The following is a 25,298-nucleotide window of genomic DNA, read 5'->3' on the forward strand; positions in this document are numbered from 1 at the left end:
TGATCTTTTTGCAAGGCCATCGTTTGAAACTTGTTTCTAGTTCAATCTCTCTCTCAACATGTCTTGTCTATTCCACAGCCTTTCTAAGTCAGCACACCTTATCTCAGAGTTTGCATAGAGATGTACAAGACTGTGTGAGCTTTCAGCCAGGCTTTGAGAATCCTTTACAAATCCATTTCTCACAAATATCAATCACAGAATGCCGCAATCACCTCTGCTCTGAAGACAACAGTAATAAAATACACCCCTGAGAATTGGAAAGGATATTTCTAAGAAGGTCTTTGTCATACTTCTCCATAACTGGAGTTGAAAAACTTTCGAATGAATGGCACCAGACCAGAGGGAAATCAAGGCAGAAACGTTGTTTTCTAGGAAACCTCTGAAGGATTTGGACAGAATCAAACTCCAAAGTGTCTGATACAGCTCATGGGTCTCACTGAGGGACACAACTGAGAAAGTGTCCCCAGGTTCCAGTGTGAGCAGGAAATTGGAGGCAGAGATGACAGGTGGTGTGGGAAATGCAGGCACAGAGAGCTCTCAGGGCCTTGTGCATACAGGCTCAGAGATTGAGATGGATCCAAGGTTTGACCTAAGACCTTGGAGAAGGCTTGGGGAATCAGGGCATTAAAAGGAAAATTTATATAAAACAAGAATGTAAGTTTGTACTTGAAGTAGAAATATGTTTTAAGCAAACAGAAATATGTATTATGTAAGAAAAGTAGTATGATAAGTTATATATCAAAAATTTTAAAGTTTAGCAGTAGAACCTGTTATATAATTAACTACAATTTTAAGATGCATCAATGTAAGTTTATGAAGTGTTCTAGGATTGGTTGTAAAAATGACACATTGCGGTAAAGCCATGGGAAGGAAAGCAATTAATGATTGGTGTAAAAGGATGCTGGGAAACTTCACAGAAGTATTTGATTGGCTAAAAAACTAACATAAAGCATTGTAACTTAGAATGAGGCAGGTTCTGATATTATGGCATTGGATGTAACACCTTTAATGTCTCACCCTTCTATGAGACTGACACCATGAGGCCATAAACCATCTTTTACAACGTCTCTCAGTTGCCTCATCTCTTGTAATATCAGTCTCCCAATGCACATTTTTTTGACATCAGACATGACTAATGGGATAGACCTGGTGTCCATAAGTCCCTATTGATTTCATTAAAGTCAAAAGGGATTTCAGGACACCTGGTTTATCCATTGTAGTCAATGGGGATTTTAGTGAAATTTGGTCCTAAAATGGGGAAATTTGAGTAAATTTGGAGGAAATCTTGGGCTGAATTCTGGGAATTTCCACTCCAGGATCGCAGTGCCAATGCTCTGGATGTCCTGGATGAATTCCTGGAGGTCAATCCCGAATCCCTGATCCCTCACCTGTGGTCCATGCTGGAGCTGTGCCTCCAGGTAAGCTGAAAAATTTCCATTTTCAGCTGAAATCTGGGAATTTTGAGCCCACAATTGGTGTTTTTAGCACCAAAAATATTGGGACATCAACTCTGCCCACTGAAGTCAAAGGGGGCTGAATGAAACCAGGTCTACCCCTGTGAAGTCAATAGGGATTTAGGGACACCAGGTCTACTCATTGATAGGGCTTGATTGGGAAGAGTTACTCTTTAAACTGGGACCACTGGGAAGGGCTAAAGGGGGACACTGGGGTGACTGGGAGCACTGAAGCAAAAGTGGGACCACTGGGAGGGATTTGTAGAGATAAATGGAGATAAAGAGGACTCCAGAGCTAACCCACTGAAATCAATAGGAATTTGGGGACAGCAGATTTATCCTTTAAAAGCAATGGAGCTTAGGGTCACCAGGTCTACACTGTCAAAGCAATGAGGATGTTTGGGACACTAGTTTTGGGGGGCCCAGGGGTTTTTGGTGATCCAGGTGTCCAAGGGGTACCCAGGTGTATCCAGGTGATTGTTGAGGGGGATCCAGGTGATTTTGGGCAGTATCCCGGTGTACCCAGATAATTTTCAGGGATATCCAGGTTATTTTTGGGCACCCTAGTGCCCTGACTCACCCTGACAGGCCAGGAGAAAATGATGGCCACCATCCTCCCAGTCGATGTGGACACAGGTGACCTTTGGCAGCTGTGGGGCTGTCGGGGGACACCCCAACTTTCAGGGGGTGCCCAAAATTCCAGGTGAGGACATCAGGGGTAGGAGGGAGCCCTGAGTTACCTCGGGAGAGGATGCAGTGCAGGTACAGCCAGGTGCTTTGGTGCATGGGGTTGGTGAAGATGGTATTCTGCAGCAGCTCCAGCTCTGTGTGGGCAAAGGAGGCACCCCAAAATCTCAGAGGGGCAGAGGGGAAAACCCCAATATCTCAGTGAGGACACCCAGGGATACAGGAATTCAGGTGTACGCATTAAAGTCATTGGGGATTTAGGAACACCAGGTCTACCCATTCAACGCAACAGAACCCACCAGCTCCCACTTTAGGTGAGGGAGGAGCTGGAAAATTTTGGGGATCCCGCAAAATTGGGGGGAGATTTTTTTGGGGAATCCCTCACCTTCCTTCAGCCTTCCAGGGGACAGTGCCCTTGCCATAGTTCCTGGTGGGCATCAGCAGCCCCAGGCAGTGTTGCCAGGCTGAGAAGTTGGAGAAGCTGTGGCTCAGCAAGGCCCTGGTGAAGGCCAGCTCAGCCTGGAGGTCCTGCCTGGCCACAAGTGCCCACCAGTGTTCCCAGGTGTGGACTGGGAAGGCACCAGTATAAACCAGTAAGCACTGTGAGCTACTCAGGAGCTCCTGAGGCCTGTGGCAGCAGCTCCCAGTATAAACCAGTAAGGCCTCATGCACCCAAACCCATTCCCATTGTAGGCTAGGGGCTCCTAGTGTGGTCCTGGGACTCCCAGGTTTATACTGGGATGGTACCAGTACAAACCAGTAAGCACTGGGAGTCACCCCTGAGGCCCTGAGCCCTTGGTGACAGCTCCGAGTATAAACCAGTAAGGCCAGCACAACGTGAAGTCACTCCCAGTAGGTCCCAAGCCCCATCCCAGTATAAATCAGCAAGACCAGCATCCCCCGAATTTGCTCCCAGTGGAGTGCCAAGCATCCCCAAGCTCCCTCCCAGCATAACCCAGGACACCCCAGTTTAACCTGGTAAAATCCAGAACATCCCAGTATAACCCAATATAAACCACTACAACCCAGTCACCCCCAGAACCATATTCCAGTATAACCCAGCGGCCCCCAGCACCCCATCTCAATATAAACCAGTATAACCCAGTATAATTCACAGTTGCCACCAGGTCCTCCCAGTCAGAAGGGAGCACTCAGACACCCCTGCTCTCTTTCCCAGTAGAGCCCAGTACAAATCAGCAACACCCCAGCACCCCATCCCAGTGCAAACCAGTACAAACCAGTAACACCCCAGCACCCCATCCAAGTACAAACCAGTATAACCCAGTACAACCAGTACACACAGTGTTAGGTCCTCCTGGACACTCACACACTCACTCCCAGTATAACCCAGTACAACCCAGTAACCCCAGCCCTAACCCAGCACCCCCTGGACCCCATCCCAGCACAAACCAGTACAAACCAGTACAAACCATTACAAACCAGTACAAACCAGTACAAGTCACTCACAGTTGCAGGGGTCGGCCACCAGGAGGTGCTCGCACAGTGCCAGGTCCTCCCGGCCAGCAGGGGGCGCTGCAGTGTCCATTGTGACCCGACAGAACCAAGGAAACCCCTGTGACACTGCGGGGCCCCACGGAACCAAGAGTCCATTGTGAGACACCTGGGCCACGTGGAGCCAAGGAACCATTGTGACACTGGGGAAACTCATGGGACCAAGGGTCCACTGTGACATTGTTGGGCCTCATGGAACCTGTGAGCCATTGTGACACTGCACGGCCTTGTGGAACCAAGGAGACCACGGTGACACTGTGGGGCCACCTGGAACCAAGAGTCCATTGTGACACTCTGAAACTACAGAGACCATTGTTGAGAGTATGGAACCTCGAGGAGCCAAAAGTCCATTGTGATAGAACATGGCCTCATGGAACACAAAAAGAGCATTGTGACACTGTGGGACACCATGGACCCAAATCTCCATTGTGACAGTGCAGAACCAAGGGGCCTTTGTGACACTGCAAGGCCTCAGGGAACCAAGGAGTCCAAAGATCTCAAGCATTTCTTGCAGGGTTCTGCCTTGGGGAAGGGGAAGCTGCTTGGTGGCACCTTGGCTTTAGCACACACTAATAGAAGGTGTCTGTTTTCAATGGGGACATTAAGGAGTTGTAGATTGCTTCAAAACAGAAAAAAAAAAAAGGAGGGGGGGAACACTCCTTTTGGCCTGTGTGCAGCCAGTTCTCCAAGCAAAGCAGGTCCCAGGTGAGTGAGGACAGACAGAATGGAGTTGGGGAATGTGCAGCAAGGTTGTCCACACTGGGTCAGACCTCAAGCCACAGCTTCTGTGAGCAGGCCAGACCTGAGGAGAGACCCTGCATCAATATCAATCACAGAATGCTGGAATCACCTCTGCTCTAATGAGAATAGCAATGAAATACATTCTTCAAAATAGGAATGTGTATTTCTTAGAATCTCTTGGAAATATTTCTCCATAACTGGATTTGAAAATCTTCCTAATGAATGAACTGGACCAGAGGGAAATCAAGGCAGAGCCATGGTTTGTCAGGACTTGCTTGATCCCAATCAGCCACGTGATGCATTTGGAGCTGAGCCCTTGAACCTCAGGGCCTGAGAGGAGATTGCACAAACCTTTGAAGGAGTCCAAGGCAGAAGAAAAACCCAAAGTGTCTCAAAGCATTGATGGGTCTCACTGAAGTCCATCCCCAACACAGGCTCCTCATGGACTCCATGGAGGAAAGAACTGGATGCCAGGATCGCCAAAAACCACTCAGAGAGTCAGAGAGGAAAGGAAAATCCAAACTACCTTTAAAACCTTGAGTATCTCAATGTATTATTGAGACCCACTGAGTGTCAATACACAGCTCTCAAGGGACTCATAAAAGTAGATAATTGGGGCCATGATTGCATAAACTACTAGAAGAGTTGCTGTCAAAAGGGAAACTCAGAGTACCTTAAAAAAACTGAGTACCTTGAAGCATTAATGAGCCCCACTGAGTGTTGTTACTGACAAAGGCTCTCAAGAGATTAATTAAAGCAGATAATTGGAGGCCATGATTGCACAAAACTCTCAGAGACTCCAAGGCAAAAGCAAAACCCAAAGTCCTCTGAAAAACCTGCAGTCCCTGGGAGCATGAAGGAGCCCCCAGGGCCATTCCTGACCAAGGCTCCCCAGGGACTCGTCCCAGCACATCCCTGAGGCCACTGGGATGTGGGGGGATGCTGAGGGCAGGACAAGGGGTGAGAGTGGCCAGCCTTGCTGGGGCTGTGCCAGGAGGCCCCAGTGGCTCAGGACAAGGTGTCTCCTCACAGCCCTTGGTGGCACAGACCCTGCTGTGCCCCAGGGCACCAAGATTTGGCTTCTCTTTGTCCCCACCTGTCATCTCTGCCTCCAATTTCCTGCTCTAATTGGAACCTGGGGACACTTTCTCAGTTGTGTCCCTCAGTGGGACCCATTAAAACTTCAAGAAACTTTAGACTTTGATTGTGACTTGGAGTTCTTGAGAGGTTTTTTCAGCTCCCACTCAGGGACTGATGCTCAGAGACTGAGCCCCAATCCCCAAGAGGGTCATTAAAGTCCTTGTGCTGAGTCTCTACTACTGAGCTGGGCTGGGCTCCCTGCGCAGAAGGCTATCCTAGTAACCAAGAAGAGCTTCAAAAACACATTTCTCTTGATGAGCAGCTCTTCTTCCAGCCCAGCAGGGCTGGGCCACTGCCTGCAGCTACCCCAGGCACAGCACAGAGGCACAGAGAGCTTCAATCAGTCAGGGCTGGGAAGATGCTCAGAAGTGCCTGGGGCAGAATCACTCCCAGCCCCTTGACACAGGAAGCCTCTGGCTGCAGGACAATGCAGCTGCAGCTCCTGCAGTGATCTCCTCAAGCTGGAACATCCCAATGCCTGCAGACTGTGTGAGTACATTCTCTGATGATCTCTTGTGTAGAGCAGCCAGGGGTGCCCAGGGCTGTGGTGCAGAGCAGGGTCCTGCAGCCCAGGGCGCTGTGCTGGGGCAGGGACTCTGCTGCCTGCCAGGGACAGCCCTCAGCCAGCCCTGGGAGCTGCTCCCAGCACTGGGGGACAAGGTCTGGGGGGAAGGAGACAGCTGGTAAGGCTTGGAAGTGTTCTCCTTGTGTGATTAGGATGCTGCATTGTTCAGGACTGTTCCCAGCATGACATGTAAATCTAGATCATTTCCAAGGAGATTATAGAGGGATCACAGCAACTCAAGAACTACAGAAAAGGAAAAATTCAGCTTTTTCAACGTTCTGTTCTGGGTTGCCTAGATGGGAAATTGCACATAGATATTTATCTCTCAGTTCAGGTAGAGAGAAATAAGGAATTTATTTCTCAGACCTTAATAAAGTGGTCAGTGACAGAAACTAGCACAGGGTCCCTCACAGGCAGCATCAGTGTCATTTTTCCAGCCTCCTCAGGGTTACTGTGATGTTGCCATCAGAGCTTGCAGTGGCAGAGCTGGCCCTGGGCAGTGCCCTGTGCAGGGAGGGGTGTGCAGGGCAGAGCTGAGCAGCCAGGGCTGGGCTGGGCTCTGGCAGCACTGGCAGGGCCCAGCCCTGGGCACAGGGAAGCAGCTGCTGGCAGGGACAGCTCCAGGCAGCAGAGCCCTGGGCAGGCAGTGGGGGGAAAGTGCCGTCAAGCTGGGCTGGGATATTTAAAATCCTCTCCAAACTGAACTATTCCATGATTACTTTTCTTACAGATCCCCACGCCAAGACACAGCAAATGTCCAACAGCAGCTCCATCAGCCACTTCCTCCTGCTGCCATTGGCAGACACGCGGCAGCTGCAGCTCCTGCACTTCTGCCTCTTCCTGGCCATCTCCCTGGCTGCCCTCCTGGCCAACGGCCTCATCATCAGCGCCGTATCCTGCGGCCACCACCTGCACACCCCCATGTTCTTCTTCCTGCTCAACCTGGCCCTCACTGACCTGGGCTGCATCTGCACCACTGTCCCCAAAGCCATGCACAATTCCCTCTGGAACACCAGACACATCTCCTATGTAGGATGTGCTTCTCAGCTCTTTTTCTTTCTGTTCTTCATCACAGCAGAGTATTTCCTCCTGACCATCATGTGCTACGACCGCTACGTGTCCATCTGCAAACCCCTGCACTACGGGACCCTCCTGGGCAGCAGAGCTTGTGCCCACATGGCAGCAGCTGCCTGGGCCAGTGCCTTTCTCAATGCTCTGCTACACACGGCCAATACATTTTCCCTGCCCCTGTGCCATGGCAATGCCATGGGGGGATTCTTCTGTGAAATCCCACACATCCTCAAGCTCTCCTGCTCCAAATCCTATCTCAGGGAACTTGGGATCATTGCTGTTAGTGCCTATTTAGGTTTTGGCTGTTTTGTGTTCATAGTTTTCTCCTATGTGCAGATCTTCAGGGCTGTGCTGAGGATCCCCTCTGAGCAGGGACGGCACAAAGCCTTTTCCACCTGCCTCCCTCACCTGGCTGTGGTCTCCCTGTTTATCAGCACGGGAACATTTGCTCACATGAAGCCCCCCTCCATCTTCTCCCCATCCCTGGATTTGTCACTGTCAGTTCTGTACTCAGTGATGCCTCCAACCCTGAACCCTCTTATCTACAGCCTGAGGAATCAGGAGCTCAAGGCTGCAGTGTGGAGACTCATGACTGGATGATATCGGAAACATTAAACTGCTGGCGAAATTCTGCAAATCACTTGTAATAAAAGTCATCTTTGATACTTCTTGATGGTGTGGTTGTGAGGTTATTTTTCTTTTGATTCAATTTTATCACATTGTCCTCAAGTAAACCAATTGTTTGTTCCATTTTTCATTTTAATTCTCTCCAACTTTACTGTGGCCACAGACTGCACCATAAAGGAGATATGCTCTTGGTCATTTAAATTAAATAAAGGATCTCCCAGCAAAGATTTCTCCAGAGATGCCCCTTCTGTTCCCTTCTCTGGAGCTGCAGCAGCAATGTCTGTGTGCAGAGCTGAGTCAGATCAGTGCTGGCACAGCAGCTGTGCCCAGCAGCAGCAGCAGCACTTGCTGCTGCCAGTGCTGCTCCCGTGCCACTGCCCCGCTGCCCTCCTGGCCCTCGTGTTGCTGCAGGGCTTGAGTGCTCTCGGGGCCGGGCACAGCCCTGGGGGTGGCAGTGCCGGGGCTGCAGCAGGGACAGGCCATGGGCACTGCTGGGGCAGCGCTGATGCCTCAGGGCAGGGCCTGGGGGCTCCAGGCTCCTTGGCCAGGCTCTCTCCACAACACTTGGCCAGCCCAATGCTGAGCACAGAAAAGACCCGGGAGCAGCCCCAGGCTGGCCGTGGGCAGGCTGGGGGCAAACAGCATGGCTGGTGCTCTGCAAGGTCCCTGCAAGGGGGACACCCTGGCAAGGAGCAGCAGAGCAGGGGCTGATCCATCCCCACTGCGCTGGACACCCCAGGGCAGCGTCCCAGAGCGTCCTCATGCACCTGCCAACAACATCCCCCCTCTGCAGCCCTGGCCTCTCCCCCAGCTCACACAGGAGCCGCATCCTTGCAGGCACACACACGGCAGCACTGGCTCAGGAGCCCCTGTTTGCATTGCACACAGCAGGGTCAGCACAACCATGGTGCTGCTGTGGGGACATGGAGCTGAGTGAGCACAAATGCCATCAGCCCCTGGGGCCAGCAAGGGCTGGGAGACGGCAGGGAAACCACTCAGCTTTGTTGTGGCCTCTGAAGTCAGCCAGGAAGTTTGTTCCCATGAGCTGTGAGTTTCCTGTCCCACTGCAGATGTTGTTGCTCAGAGCCAGGGCTGCCTTGCAGCCACCCCCAAACTCTCCTGAGCATTTCCTTGGCTTCACCTTTGCTTTCTTTGCTCTTTCCTTCACCAGATTTCTCCCTATTGCCCATCCCTGTACCATCCCCAGCACACAGCCCATCCCTGTTTGCCCTTTCCTCTCTGAATCCACTCCCCATTTCAATTCCTGAGTTGGCACCATGGGAACGTCCCTTGGGGAGCAGGATCATCCTCCAAGTGCTTCAGGAATTGTCTGCAGGGTCCTGCAGTGCCTCGTGCTGCTCCCTTGCCTGAGGCACCACAGGCCAGGGGGGCACATCTGGGCTGCTGTGTCTGGGTGTGGGGCTCCCTGTTGTGGGCAATGAGGAGGGGCTGGAGAGGCTCTGCAGGACTGACAGGATGGGCTTTGGGGCCAGTGTGGAGAAGCTGAGGGACCTGGGCTGCTGGACCTTGTCAAGAGGAGGCCCAGGACTCATCCTGGACCAGCTGCAGGGGTGGTTTCAGAGAATCATGGAATCAGAAAAGCTGGAAAAGTCCTTGGAGATCATCATGTCACACCTGTGCCCTGACACTACCACGACTCCCTGAGCCTCCTCTTTTCCAGGATAAACAACCTCTGGTCCCTCAGCCACTCCTCACAGGACTTGTGTTCCAGACCCCTCACCAGCCTTCTTGCCCTTCTCTGGACACGCTCCAGACCCTCCATGTCCATCCTAAAGTGGGGGGCCCAGAACTGGACACAGCACTCGAGGTGCTGCCCAAGCAGTGCTGAGCACAGGGGAAGAATCACTGCCCTGCTCCTGCTGGCCACACCATTCCTGATCCAGGCCAGGGGCCATTGGCCTTCTTGGCCACCTGGGCACACTGCTGCCTCATGTCCAGCCTGCTGTCCATCAGTGCCCTCAGGTCCCTTTCTGCCTGGCTGCTTTCCAGCCACTCTTTCCCCAGCCTGTAGCACTGCAGGGGCTGTTGTGGTCAAAGTGCCGAACCCGGCACTTGGACTGGTTAAACTCAACCTAATTGAATTTGGGCCCTGGATCCAGCCTGTCTAAGTCTGTGTACAGAGCCCTCCTCCCTTCCAGCAGATCCACACTCACACCCACCTTAATGTCAACACGGTTCCATATGGGCCTAGGATGTCACAGTTTCATGAGGCCTCCCAGTGTCACAATTTTCTTTTGGTTCCATTGGGTCCCTGGGTGTCACAAAGGCTCTTAGACCCTTGTGCCCCACAGTGTCACAATGGCACCTTGGTCACCCCAAGGCCCTGCAGTGTCACAATGCCCTCTTGGTCCCATGGGGCACCATGGTGGAAAAATTGTTTCCTTCAGTCCATGAGTCCCTCTAGTGTCACAATGGCCTCTTGGTTATACGAGATCCAGCAGTGTCACAGTGGTCTCCCTGTTTCCAAAATGACAAAAAGTGTCACAAGTGTCTTCTTGATTTCATGAGGCCCCATGGAGTCACAGGGACCCCCGAATTCCATAAGGCTCCACAGTGCCACAATGGACTCCATGTTTGCACAGTGTCACAATGGACCCCTGGTGACACAAGAACGTGCAGTGTCACAATGGATTCTTGGTGCCATGACACCCTGCAATGTCAGTGTCACATTGGTGTCTGAGTCCCTTTGCAGAGCCCTCCTACCCTCCTGGACATCCACACTCACACCCAGCTTGGTGCCATCTGCACATTTGCTGATGCTGCACTCAATGCCCTCATCCAGATCATCAGTGCAGATATTGAAATCCACGCTGGCTGGCTCTGATCCCTCAGCCATCCTGTAGGTGCCCTGTGATGGCACTCAAGGTGATCTGTTCCATCACCTCACCAGGCACCCAGGTCAGGTTGACAGGCCTGCAGTTCCCCACATCCTCCTTCCAGCCCTTCTTGGGCATGGGCTCACATTGGCACCTCCAGTCCTCTGGCACCTCCCTGCTGAGCCAGCACTGATGAGAAATGATGGAGAGCAGCTTGGGGAGCTCATCCAGCAGCTCCCTCATCCCCCTAGGATGGATCCCATCTGTTCCCAGAGACACCTGTGAGCATCTGAGTGGCTCAGCAGGTCCCCAGCTGCTTCCTCCTGGATTACAGGGGTCTGTTCTGCTCCCTGTCCCCATCTCCCAGCTCAGGAGAACACTTGTCCTGAGGACAACCTGTCTTACTGGTGAAAACTGAGGCAAAGAATGGGTTAATTGTCTCAGCCTTTTCTTCATCTTTGGTAACCATATCCCCCCTAATACACAATAGAGGTTCTCCTTTTCCCTTCTTTTGCCATTAATGTATTTCTAAAATCGTTTTTATTATCCTTCACAGAAGCAGCCAAGTTAAATCCTAATAGAGCTTTCACTTCTCTAGTTTTATTTCTGCATGACTTAGTGACATCCTGAAATACTTCTTGAGTTGCCTGTACCCCTCTGTCCAAAGGTGATTCACCTGCTTTTAACCCTGAGTTCCTGGAAAAGCTCCATGCCCTACTAGGCCAGTCATTTTCCTTTCTATCTGACTTTTTGGCACAGAGGGACAGGCAGCTCCTACAAGACTTCTTTCTTGGATTGTCTCCATCCTTCCTGGGAAACCTTGCTTTTTAAAGGCTGTTTCCCTTAAAAAAAATCAGTAACTGATTTGGTACTCTCCAAAACTGCATCCTGAATAGGCCAAATTCTATTCTCTGAAAGTCCAATGTAGAAGTTTTGTAGATGCCTCTCCTTCTTCCAGAGAATATTTAAAATCTCCATAATTTCATAGTCACTGTACCCCAAACAGCTTCTCAACAACACATCTCCCACCAGCCATTCTCTCTTTGTGAACAGCAGGACACAGAGCTTTCCTTGAGAGTGGGAAGAGAAGGAAACCTCCCCAAAGTGCAGCCTGGAAGGTTCAGCCTGGAGGTGAGGAGACAGAAAAGTCCCTGCCAGGGCAGAATGTTGGTGCCCGAGGTGTCCCAGCGTGAGGCTGGGCCATGCCATGGCTCTGTGTGCCAGGAGCCGGCAGCGCTGGGTGCAGGGAGCCCAGGGAGGGCACAGCAATGCTGGGCTGAGAAATGCTGGGGGGGACAGCGAGATGGGCGTGTGCAGCCGGCCAGGGCACAGGAGCAGCACGCACAGGGGGCACAGCCTGCAGGAGAGATGGCCAAGGGCTGGGCAGGGCTGGCAGGGCCAGAGGCACCCAGGCCTTTGTGCCCTGGGCTCGGGCAGGGCCTCTGCAGCCCCACAGAAGGAACTTTCCTGGCAGGGGCTGCACTTTGCTTCTGCCTCGGCCCTCCCTCAGGAGGCTGGCAGGGCTTGCAGCTTGATGACATTTGTCCTTGCTGCCCCTGCCATCCCACTGCCCCAGCAACAGCCCCGAGCCACCCATGAGGGACAGGCCCTGCTGGGCCAGGCCTGGGCTCAGGCCTTGGCCTTTCTGCTTCCTCCACCCAGCCCAGGCCTTGCTCAGCATTGCAGTTCCCTGCTCACAGCCTCGGGCTCCTGCAATCCTGCCCTCAAGGATCTGCTCTCACCAGTCCCTGGGGAGCCTTTGGCACTCCCTGCCCTCAGTGGGGCCACTGATGCTCCAAGGGACTTGGAGTTTTGCTTCTGACTCCTTGAGCAGCTTCTTCAACCTTCTCTCAGTGCCTGAGGGCCCTGGACTCAGCCCCAAATCCACTGTGAGGCTGATTAAAATAGAGAAAATCCTCAGGAGCTCTTTGTCTTTCTTCAATTGTCTTCAAGTCTCCAGGGCTTGTGCAGCTGATTGCAGTCAATTTGGAGTTTTCTTGAGAATGAAGATTTCAAAGTGCACCTCTTGACTGTTTCTTTTTTTTATTAATCATTTTTTTACTTTTCATTTCAGAGAAGAGGTGACTGAAGCATTCCTTAAGTGATCTTGATGCTGAATGTCTCCTTAGGAGGTCTGGTCACACAGAAGAATGAGCCCCTTGCAGGCTGACCCTGTTTGGACAACCTGCTCCTCATCCCCAGCCTCACCATGTCTGACATCACCCACCTGGGACTGACATCCCTGTGCCCTGCAGCAGAACCTTGTCCCCTGAGCTCTGCAGCTGGCTGTCCCAGCACATTGCACCATGTCCCACCTGCTCTCCTCAGGGCTCTGCCTGCACACAAGCCCAGTAGAAGTTTTCCTGTTTGTGAGGAAAGAATGGAAAGCCCTGGGCAGGTTTCCTGAACAACAAACCCCACTGAGGAACCACATGCTCAGTCCAGGCTGCCTGGAATGATGTCACCTTCCTACGAGGGACAGTGTGACCAGCAATGATCTCTGTAAGCAGAATTCTCTGAATATTTCAGCTGAATTCTCTGTCCTTTCCCTGGATCTCTGTTGCACATGGAAGCTGCTGGTGCCACCCTCACCTTTAACCCCTCTTTTGAATGCAGACAGATGTTTCCAGGTGTGTTAAGCAGATGTTGCTCAATGTTTATGCATAGCTTTTGTATCCTGATGGAACCAAGGGGACCCTTGTGACACAGCAGGGGTTCATGGAAGCAAGGAGACAATTGTGACAGTTCAGAGCCTCACAGAAACAAGGCTCCATTGTGACACTGAGGGGAATCATGGAACCCAGCAGACCATGATGACACTTCAATATCACATGGAACCAATGGTCCATTGTGACAATGCAGATCCAAGGAGACCATGGTGACACTGTGGGACCTCATGGATCCAAGGGGCCACTGTGACACTGAAGAACTTCATGGAACCCAGGGTCCAGTGTGACATTGCAGCCCCTCATTGGAACAAAGGAACCATTGTTGACAGCACAGGAACTCATGGAACCAAGGGGCCCTGGTGACACAGCAGGGCCACATGGAACCGAGGAAATCTGTGACATTTAGGAACCTAATGGAACCAAGGGTCCACTATGGCACTGCAGAAACAAGGAGACCATTGTGACACTATGGAAGCTCATGGAACCAAGCAGCCATTGTGACACTCCAGGACCTCGTTGAACCAGGGAGACCATTGTAACACTCCAGAACCTCATGGAACTAAGGGTTTACCGTGACACAGCAGGGTCCCATGGAACCAGTTGTCCATTGTGACAATGCAGATGCCAGGAGACCATGGTGGCACCATGGAAGCTCACGGAACCAAGGATCCAGTGTGACACAGCAAGGCCTTGTGGTATCATAGAGACCATTGTGACAGTATAGAATCTCGTGGAACCAAGGGTCCATTGTTAGAGTCCAGAACCAAGGAGACCATTGTGACAGTACAGAACTTCATGGAACCATTGTTACAGTCCAGAAACAAAGAGACCATTGTGACAGTACAGAATCTCATGGGACCAAGATTCCATTGTTATACAGTGGGGCTTCATGGAACCAAGGAGCCACAGTGACTCAGCAGGGCCACATGGGACCAATGGTCCATAGTGATACTGCAGATCCAGGGAGACCATGGTGATACCACAGAAACCTCATGGAACCAAGGGACCAGTGTGACATTGCGGGGCCTCACTGGAGCAAAGGACATGGTTGATGGGACAGAAGCTCATGGAAATTATGGGACACTGTGACACTGCAGAGCCTCATGGAACCAAGCAGCCATTTTCACACTGTGGAACCAAGGAGAGCACTGTTGACAGTACAAAACCTCATGGAATTGAGGGGCCACTGGTATAAAGTGAGGCCTCGTGGAACCAAGGGGCCATGGTGACACTGTGGGGCCTCATGGAACCAAATATTCATTGTGACACTGCAGGGCTGCTTTAACCAATTGTCCATTGTGATACTGCAGATCCAAGAGACCGTGGTGACACTATGGCAGTTCATGGAACCAAGGGGCTGTTGTGACACACCAAGGCCTTGTGGAACCAAGGAGAGCATTGTGGCAGTGCAGAACCAAGGAGGCCATTTTGACAGCAAAGACCCAAATGGAACCAAGGGTCCAGTGTTATATAGCAGGGCCTCATGGAACCAAGGGGCAATTGTGAAACTGTGCAAGAGCCATAATGGAGTCAAGGACAGCACTGATGTTGAAATCCACAGGATAGAAACTTTTGAACACAATTTTGAGTATTTGAAAACAGGTATTCTTTATTACAGCATAGTGGTCACTTGGGCAATCCTTGCTCCATCTTAGTGCCCAGAGCATCGAAAGAACATTGAATGAACAGAGTTTTTATCAGACACATTGATTATGTGATTTATTAGCTATCCCACTTCCTTGGACTTCATTTGACATAGTTCCACCCCTTATTGAAAGTCTTTCTATGGTTCTTTGGGATCTGTCTTCAATATCCTTCAGTGTCCTTTTTAGGTGGCTGTTCCTCTATCCCCACTTTTGAGTAAGGGCAATATTGTTGTTTTGTAGAACTTCTGTTTTGTCAGCCTTGCAGAGCTGAGCTGGCATCCTCCTTGCATTTTCTGTGACTTCTGTTTGCCTCAGCTACATCCTTTATCCATTTCTCCAAGGCTGTTCTGTTCTGTTCTACTGTCCTTGACAAGAGTAAATGTTGTTCTGTTCTCCTTTCCTTGTCACAGTGCTCGCCCCACATGAGGCGAGTCTGCAAGCCCCTCCAACCCATGGGCTTGGGGAGGTCAAGTGTTCCTGAGGGAACAGGGATGGGACAGCTGGGCTGGACTGACCCAAGGGATGTTTCATTCCAAGTCACACCATGATCAGCAATAAACTGAGAGAAGTGGGGGGCAAGAGGCGTAGGGAAGTGATGCATTTTTTAAGACTTTTATTCAAAAGAGCAGCTACACATACAGAATCCACTCCTGCCACAGCATGGTTAAATATTTTCTGCTGCTAGGAGATTTCCTGTGGATGTGCTTTGCTTCTGTGTATGGCCTTTGCTTTTTGTGGTTGCTTGGTTCATGGGATTTTTTGTTGTTGTGGCTGGGTCTTGTTTTGTTTTTATTTTTTGGTTGGGTTTGATTTCTCAATATGGAACTACCTTCTAACTGAGACATAAGTTTTACCTTTTCTTGTTGCTTGATTGGCCCCTGATGGCAAGAGAAATTTACCCAACTCAGTCATTTTGCCCAAATTCATTTTCCAGTCACCATTAACTAGATGAGTTTGGTCACAGACTCCCTGCAATTTGGAAGCATCCACAAAGGAATTGAAAGTGCATTTCATGCCATTGTAGAGATAATAGAAATGTTCCACACTGGTGGTCAAGGACTGGTCACTCAGGGTTGTCACCAGGGAGTGGCTGCCAAGAGGACTCTGTGCCATGGATGACATTTGACCCTGATTGTTCAGCCAAATCCTCACCCACCCCATGTTCCTCTCCTGCAGCACAGCTCTCTCCAATCTGGCTCTGAGGGGAGCACAGCAGACCATGTCCCAGGCCTGGCTAAAGTCTGGGCACACAACATCCCCTTCTTTTCCTTCCCACGGGGGTTCTGCAATCCCTGCCTCGTGCTGCCAGAGCCTGGAATGGCTGCAGGAGGATTTGCCACATGCCCTTCCCTGCTGAGCCTGACCAGTCTGTGACTGTCCCAGTGCCCCTCCCTGCCCTGTTTGCAGACTGGTTCCATGTCTGCCCTTCCCAAGTGCCCAGGATCCTCTGGGACGGCTCCGCCCTTTAGAAGGGGTTTGAGAGAGGTCCCACAATGACACTGCCCAGCCTTGTCAACATCCCCGACTCCAAAGGCCTTTTCTACATCCCTCATTTCCAGGTCAGTGCCCAGAACATATCACAGCCCTGTCCAGGTCCTTGGGATGGTTCAGAAGGGAGGCAGCTCTGATTTCTCCCCACAGACCAAGGAACTCCAATGGTCTCTCTGTGCAGTCCATGGCTGTCCTGAGCATTTTTTCCTGGAACCTCCCTGCCAGAATGTTTCTCTCTATGCAGTTCTCACCAACACTCAGTAATGAATTCAGATGTTTTCCAGAGTGTAGTGGCCTCAAGGCACTGTTTGTGCCACCAGAACTGTGCCCCCCCCACTCCATGTGCTGATGATGGCGTTTGTGCTCACTCGGGTTCATCTCCCCACACACACACGATGCACTGATGAAATCTCCTCAGTACACACCAAACATGGCCTTCTGGCCTGGTCACTTGGTGTCCCTCCATGCAGGGTCAAACAACCTCCTGCAGCTGGGGGAGACACCACTGCTGGGTGTGGTGTTTGCAGGGGCTAGTGTGGGACAATTGCCCTGGGGCACATTCCCAGTCTGTCTCCAGAACAAAGACACAGTCCAGGCCCTGCCCTGCTGCTCCTCAGGTCCATCCCAGGAGCTCTGGCTGTGCCAGGACACTGCTGCGTGCCCCCTGCACACTGCCCCTCTGCCCCAGGCTCCTCACTGTCTCTGCTGAACACAAGCAAGGTAGATACTGATGGAGCAATACTGTGACTAATGGCATCCCTTGGTGGAAAATATAATCAGAAGTTAAAAAAAAAGAAAAACAAGTGGAAAAATAGAATACACCAAATAGAATAACAAATAAGACACATGGCCCAAAGCAGTCTGGGCAGTCTGTAATGAGTTCCATTCTGAATGCTATGCAGAACAATCAGGCACTTTATTGTTTCTGAAAAGCACAGAGTGGTCATATTCCTCAGGGCATCCTCAAGCTCCTGGTCCCTCAGGCTGTAGATGAGGGGTGCAGTGCTGGAGGCACCGAGTACAGAACTGACAGTGCCAGAGGCAGGGATGGGCACCAGGGTGGTACAGGTGACCTTTGGGCTTTGCAGGGCCCAGGCAAAAGGGCTGTGTCAGAGGCAGGGCTGAGGTCACACTCTGTGGGCTGGGGCAGAGCCCAGCCAGAAATCCCCCCTGAGCCAGCAGCTCTGCAGTGGTGGCCACCAGGTTGGCTTGCCCAGGGAGGCTTCTGGCCATGGCCTGCAGGGAGCTGCTGCTGCCAAGGTGCCTTTGGTGCCTCAGGCTCTGCCTGGCACAGGTCCCACCACGGCTCTCTGCTCTTGTGCCCGAGCCCTTCCCTGTGCTGGGGCTGGCCTGGGGCTTTTCCTGCAGCAGGACCTGGGCTGGCCATGGCACAGGAAAGGCAATTCCTGCTCTAGCAGGAGGCTCTGCCTGGAATGGGCTCAAACAACGCCAGCAATGCCCTGATTGCAAAGCCCCAGGGAGAAATGAAGGAGGGGGGTTCACGCTGCTTTTGGGGTGAATAATGCTGAAACCAGCCTGACTCCTCCATCCCAAAGTTCAACATCCTGAGAGGGAGCTGGAGCTGTGGCAGAGCTGGTAAAATCCCCAGAGAAAGGAACAACCAAGTGACACCACTGAGAACTTGTGCAGAGCTGCTGAGCTGGCACAGCCTGGGCACATCTGACTGACAGGGCAGCACTTCAGACTGGAAAAGCCCCATCCCAAATTTTAGTGGCAGCCTCTCCTGACATTTCCCTTTTCCAGAAAGTGGAGACACCCCTCCAGGTCACTGCTTGAGGCTGAGCTAAAGAACACTGAGCCCAGGGTCGTTGGTCTGGGGGAGTGACACCCATCTCTACTTAGTTCTGCTTTGATACAATTGCTTCAAAATTGCTTCCTAGAGCACTACATTAAAATAGATGTTACAGCTCCTGTACTGTGGAGTAAATAATTCTGATTCAGACCTTTATATCTAATCATGATCACAATCAATCATATCTCTATGTATAAAATTACTTCTGGTTTGCCATCCTTAATGTTGAGGGACAAAGTTGTACAAGTTGCAATTCCACCTGTATAAGACTTTAATATGAATCCTTGACAAAGTCTGGGGCTGGGATTGGATCCAGGCACTCCCAGGCTCCTCTCACCGGAGTTTAGAAAGCCTGGGGGTCCTGGTTTGGGGGAGGTTGGGGGTGTAATTGGGGTGTTGGGGGTCCTTTCTGCAACTCGTGACCCAACAGGAGCTTCTCTAATGAACTTTGTGTGAAGCTCCCACTGTGCCCATGACAGGAACCCCTGGGAGTGTCTGTGACATCCCGGCTCTTTGGCAGCCTGGGCACTCCTGGGGTGTCACCCTGGAACCCCTGGGAGTGTCTGTGCCCTCACTGTTCTTTAGGAGCACAGGGATGTCCCCACTGCACTCCTGCCACTGCCTGTGACAAATTGGCTCCTTGGCAGGGCAGAGACACCTCTGTTGTCACTGTGGAGCCCTGTGACTGTCACCTCATGAGCCTTAGGAAGATTAAGGAGCCCTGGGATGTCCCCATGGAGCCTCTGTGACTGAGTGTGACCAAACAGATCTTCAGGAGCCCAGAGACCCCTCAGATGTCCCCATGGAGCCCCTGTGCCTGCTCGTGAGCTCACAGCTCTTGAGCAGCCTGGAAACCCCTGGAATCTGTTCATTCCTGCTCTGCTGAGGATGGATCCTCAGCAACTTGGAGGTTCCCTGATGGATTTCAGTTCTCCAGAGACTTGTTCATTCTTCAGCTCTTCAGTTCAGGAATTCTGTTACAAAGACTCATTAATATATCTAAACACTGTAACAAGACAAGGCTCTGGGAATATTTTCTTTGTAATGAATTAAATTCTTCTATGATTAATTATACAGATTTCAGAAGTGTATTCAAAGAGAATATGCTATATATATTTTTTTTAATGCAGGGGTTTTTTTGTCACATTTAGTTTTGTTTTCCTGTTTATAGATTGATATCAGCAATCTCCAGTTGATATTGATCCCCAGCACCTCCTAATTCAGTCTGAATAGAGATGAAAATCAAGACCCTTTATGGCTGACAATCAATCACACTCTGTCCCTACCCTCACCCCACCATTTCCCCCATCCAACCCCTGGCACTCAGAGCAGCCTTGTGCAAATCTGAGCTCCCTCCCCTCCAGGCTGTGCCTGCAGCTTTCAGCTCCTTGACACCAACTCCCACCTGCTTTCCTTGGAGAAGGAGCTGCCCCAGACACAGAGGGATGTTCATTTATTGTCAGCAAACAAAACCAAAGGCAGGCACGGCTCCATAAAAAACAGAATTCCAGCACAAGGAGTGCTGGGCAATGGAGTCACATCCAGGGGTGTCCCCAGGGCTCAGGATTGGGGCCAGGGCAGTGAAATCTCTTTCTTGCTGATGTGGACGAGGGCATGGAGGGCACCCTGAGTCAATGTCCAGGTGAGGCCAAGCTGGGTGGGAGTGTGGCTGTGCTGCAGGGCAGGAAGCTCTGCAGAGGGATCTGGACAGGCTGGAGCCATGGGCCCAGGACAATTGGATGAGGTTCACCAAGGCCAAGGGCTGGCTCCTGCCCTGGGCTCACAACCACCCCAAATCCCTGGCTGTGCCCTGTTCCTGATCCCCACAGCCTGTCCTGTTTCCTTCATCCCTGCATTGCCAGGGACTTTCTGGGACAAGGGAGCTCTGCTGTGGGGATTGAGGGAGGTGCAAGTGCCAGCACTGCAGTGGGAACCACAACTCATCAGGTTTGTGTCCTTTGGGGGTCAGCAACTTGTGAGACTCAGAGGCACAGAAGGTTTCACTTCATGGCCAACATAAAAAAAGTACCCATGATAAAAGTCAATAAACTTCCAAATTCTTTCCTCAGCTCTGTGCAATGTCAAAGCAGTATCTGATGTATCCACCATGAAGAAGGTATTTCCATACAGGAACAATTTTAGACACAGACATTAGAGAGGGTGATTCTGTGATAGATGTAGACACAATTAAGATGTTGACTAATGTGGAATGACCAGAGAACAACAGGAGGAGGAAATCTGGGAGCAATGGCAAGGCCATAGGAGCTGGTCTAGTGAAGAGATATCCTTAGACATGGCCATTTAAACAGGAGAGGTGAAAACACCCAAATGAAGAGGGACATGAAATAATAGAGAGTGTAGTGGTAACACAGGTACAGGGGAAGATCAGTATTTCTTGACCTGCCATCAGTACACACCCAGGAAATTTCTATTCTCTTCTGGTGGGAAATTTTGGACATTGTGTAAAGTACTTCAATGCCCCAGCTAATGAGATGTGCTGGTCCATCTCACAAGCTGCAGGTCCCCTACAGCCCCAGAGGGCTCCTGTCCCATAAACATCTGCTCCAGCCCATTCCAAAATCGGGAGCAGCATCATTCCAAGATCATCCAGGAGCTGAGGTTGGAATGGACCTCAGCAAGTCTGCAGCCAAACCTGTCAGAAACTGGGTCAGACCAAGGGGTTCAAGGCTAGATTTGGTGTGGATTGGAAAATCCCAAAGGCCAGGGATGGGGCAGCACCTCAGAACCTGTCTGAGCCCATGGGAACAAAGGTTTTCCACATGTCCTGTCTGATCTGCCCTCATTCCCCTTCCACCCATTGTCTTTTGTCCCCTCCAGCCCCCCCAGTGCAGAGCCTGGCTCTGTGTTCTCCATCAGCTCCTGGCTGGCACTGCCAGGCTGGCATGAGGAGCCCCTCAGCCTTCCCTGCTCCAGGCTGGACAAGCCCAGCTCCCTCAGCCTCTCCTCACAGCCAAAGGGCTCCAGCCCCACCTTGGAGGCCCTTCCCTCACCCTGCTCCAGCTGCCAGACATCTTTCCTGCCCTGGGCAACCCAAACCAGGCCCCAGTGACCTGGATAATCCACGGCCTTGATGTCCTGGTCACACAGCCCTGGCCCCTTGTCCCCGTGTCAGGCTCTGGGGTTGATTTGTGGAACATCCTTGGGGGAGGCTGTGGCTCCAGGTGGAGCAGGGGGATCCCGGGGGACAGGGGACCCTGCTGGGCATGAACAGCTTTGGACTTGTCTGGGGAACTGTGAGGGGGGGCTGGGGCAGAGTGACCAACCCAGTGACCTCACACAGCCCTGCTGGAATGTCACACAACCCCTCCTGTGATGTCACAGCCTGCTCTGTGATGTCAGGCCTCTGTCCTGTGATGTAACAGTCAGCTTTATGATGTCACACAGCCAGCATATGATGTCATAGCTGCTCAATGACCTCTCATAACCCACTCTGTGATGTCATAGCCCACTCTGTGACCTCATGTTACCAGATGATAAACTGCCTACCCCAGCTGAGCTAACACAATTCTTGTTCTCCAAAACCACTGGCCTCTGGAACCTGCACAATGCCCGTTGTGTAAGAAGGGGAACTGGAAGTTTCCCAGCCTCAGTGTCCTGCCAGCTCAGCCAGGCTGAACTGGAATATTGGGGTCCACGACCACCAGGGACCACCAGAGAGACCCCCAGGACAGAAGAACCCATGGGTAAAGGGGAGGGGAAATATGTTCATGATTTTGGGGAAATGATTATCATATGTGTGTTTAGTCCAGGACAGTCAATGAATAAGTTTGCAAAGTACAGAATATAAACAGAAACTCTCCTATACTTGGCTTTGGGAGGAGCTGTCCCCTGTGTATCCAGCCAAATAAAGAATGCTGCTTTTAATGCTATATTGGTGTTTGGGAGTATTTTATTTTACTGAATTTTTGGTAACACTCCCACTGCCCAGGAAAGCTCTGACTCCTGCTGTTCACAAACAGAGAAGGGTTGGTGGGAGATGTGGTGGTCAGAGGCTGTTTGGGGTACAGTGACCATGAAATTACTGAGTTCTTAAATATTCTGTGAAAGAAGGAGGGGCATCAACACAATTTCTACACTGCCCTTACAGAGAGCAGAATTCAGCCTATCCAGGATACAGATTTGGGAATAACTGACTTTTTCAAGGGAAACAGTCCTTAAAAGCAAAGCATTCCAAGAAGGATGGAAACACTTGAAGAAAGAAATCATGAATGAGAAGGAGGAACATGTCTCAGTGTGCCAGAAGTGAGCTAGTGAGGAAAATTACTCTCCTAGCTGGGTATGGAGCTTTTTCCAGGCACTCAGGGAGAAAAGAGAGTGCATCACCTTTGGACAGAGGTTCAGGCAACTCAGGAAGTGTTTAAGGATGTTATTAGGTCATGAAGAAAGAAAATGAGAGAAGTGAAAACTCCGTTAGGACTTAACCTGGACACTTTTGTGAAAAATAATAGAAAATATTTCTATAAATAAGTTATTAGCAAACCATGGGACAAGGAGAATCTCAGGTCTTTATTGGATGCTGTGGGGAATAGAGAAACTGAAGATGAGAAAAAGGCTGAGCTACTTAACCCATTCTTTGCCTCAGTTTCGAACAATAAGCCAGGATGTCTTGAGGACAAGTGTTCTCCTGAGCTGGGAGATGGGGACAGGGAGCAGAACAGACCCCTGTAATCCAGGAGGAAGCAGCTGGGGACCTGAGGAGTCACTCAGATGCTCACAGGTGTCTCTGGCACCAGATGGGATCCATCCTAGGGGGATGAGGGAGCTGCTGGATGAGCTCCCCAAGCTGCTCTCCATCATTTCTCATCAGTGCTGGCTCAGCAGGGAGGTGCCAGAGGACTGGAGGTGCCAATGGGAGCCCATCCCCAAGAAGGGCTGGAAGGAGGATGTGGGGAACTGCAGGCCTGTCAGCCTGACCTGGGTGCCTGGTGAGGTGATGGAACAGATCACCTTGAGTGCCATCACAGGGCACCTACAGGATGGCTGAGGGATCAGAGCCAGCCAGCGTGGATTTCAATATCTGCACTGATGATCTGGATGAGGGCATTGAGTGCAGCATCAGCAAATGTGCAGATGGCACCAAGCTGGGTGTGAGTGTGGATGTGCTGGAGGGTAGGAGGGCTCTGCAGAGGGACCTGGCCTGGATCAGGAATGGTGTGGCCAGCAGAACCCGGGCAGTGATTCTTCCCCTGTGCTTGGCACTGTTAAGGCTGCGCCACAAGTGATGTGTCCAGTTCTGGGCTCCCAGTTTAGGAAGGACATTGACACTTGTGATAGCAAACCAACTTGGTGTCACCACAGTCCCATTAGGCCCTAGAATGTCGTCATTATCTCCATGATTACTTGAGGCCTCCCAGTGTCACAATGTCCTTTTTGTTCCATGGGAGCCCTTGGTGTCACAAATTTCCTTGGAACTTTGGGCTTCATTGTGTCACAATTGTCGCCTTGGCTCCATAGGCACTTGCAGTGTCACAATGACCCCCTGGTTCCATGAGACCCTGTAGTGTCATAACGATCTCCTTGGCTATGCAGGGTCACGGTTGGACTCCTGGTCACATGAGACTCCAAAGTGTCACAATGGATCCTTGTTTCCATAAATTCTCACTGTGTCATGATATTCTCATCTGTTCAATCAGGCCCCACAGTGTCCCAATGTCCCGCTTGGCCTTGCAGCTTTAAAATTTCCCTTCCACGCTCAGGGCAGATTTCTGAATTCCTCCTCTGTAACTTGTCCTCTCTTCCACCTCCTGGTCGTTGTGCTGTGGTTCATGCCTGTCATTTGTCCCTGAGGCAGCACAGCCCCCCTGGCCAGCACAGGCCCCACATCCCCTCATCAGACACGGCACAGCACAGGGAGTGTTTTGGGTGGGCAAATGTTCCCCACCAGAGTGTCCACTCCACACCTCAGTGTCCAGTTCCAGCACCCACATCCCGTGCCAGGGATCACAGAGAGCCCTGCTCTGGGCTCTGCCAAGGGCTGGGTGAGGAGGGAGCCCGGGCAGGGCTGATGCTGCCCCTAGAGCAGTGCTGAAATCGGCAGGAGGAAGGAGATAAGCACAGAACAAATAGACCAAGAAAGTCAGTTCAGTGCCCAGGTCTGGAAGTGGCTGATGGAAGAGGCTGGAGGGATGCTCAAAACCGTGGGGCACCTTCTCACACTGCCCATGCCACCAAGGCCACAGACCAAGCTTCTCAGTGCTGCACCTGCCTGTCTGAGATCCCTGCCAGGGGACTGGCACAGCAGCACACACCTGCTGGAACGTGTCCTGGCCCTGCAGAGTCACACAGCTCAGCCGACACCAGTGGGTTTTATCTCCTGGGCACTTCCCAGTCTAGCCCAGCTTCTGCCCAGCTCTGCCCACCTCCCCTGCCCTCACCCCAGCCCAGCCCATTCTGGGTGAGCCCCATGGCAGTGCCCGCTCTGGGGTGCTGCAGCATTGGGGGCACTCACCCCACAGCCCTGGCCCCCTTGAAGGGCTCAGCAGCTGCTGAGGGGCAGAGAGGGAGCTCAGCCTCCACAGCAGCCCCAGGGCTGGAGCTCCCCATGGCAGGAGAAATGGAGCTCAGGGACAGTGCAGAACTGCTGGTCCTGGCTCCAGGAGATGCCCAGCACAGGCTGCCTCTGCCTGCTCAGTGCCAGCCCCTGTCTCTCCCCAGGCCAACACAGCAGCCCTGGGCAGGGGACAGAGGGGCCTGGCCAGAGCTGGTGCCTGCAGCAGCAGCTTCCTCTGCATTCCTCCCTGCAGGCACAGAAACGCTCCCTTGCTCCTCTCCCTGCACATCCCTTTCCCCAGCTGAGCGTGTCCTGCCTGGCCGGGCTGGCTTGTCCTGCTGGCCCAGCCCCTGCTCCCCACAGGGCCCTGAGCTGGCCCTGCTGCTCGGGACACACCAGGTTCTGCTGCTCTCCATGGCCGGGGCTGCAGGGAAGCAGCAGCTCCAGGGGGAAGGTTGCAGAAAGGCTCTGGGCAGGGAGGCTGAAAGGGGCACCCCAGGGTCTGCAAGGTCTCTGTGTGGGAGCTGAGCCTGT

Source organism: Sturnus vulgaris, unplaced genomic scaffold (genome assembly GCF_052056855.1).
Source record: "Sturnus vulgaris isolate bStuVul1 unplaced genomic scaffold, bStuVul1.hap1 Scaffold_192, whole genome shotgun sequence".
NCBI lineage: Eukaryota > Metazoa > Chordata > Aves > Passeriformes > Sturnidae > Sturnus > Sturnus vulgaris.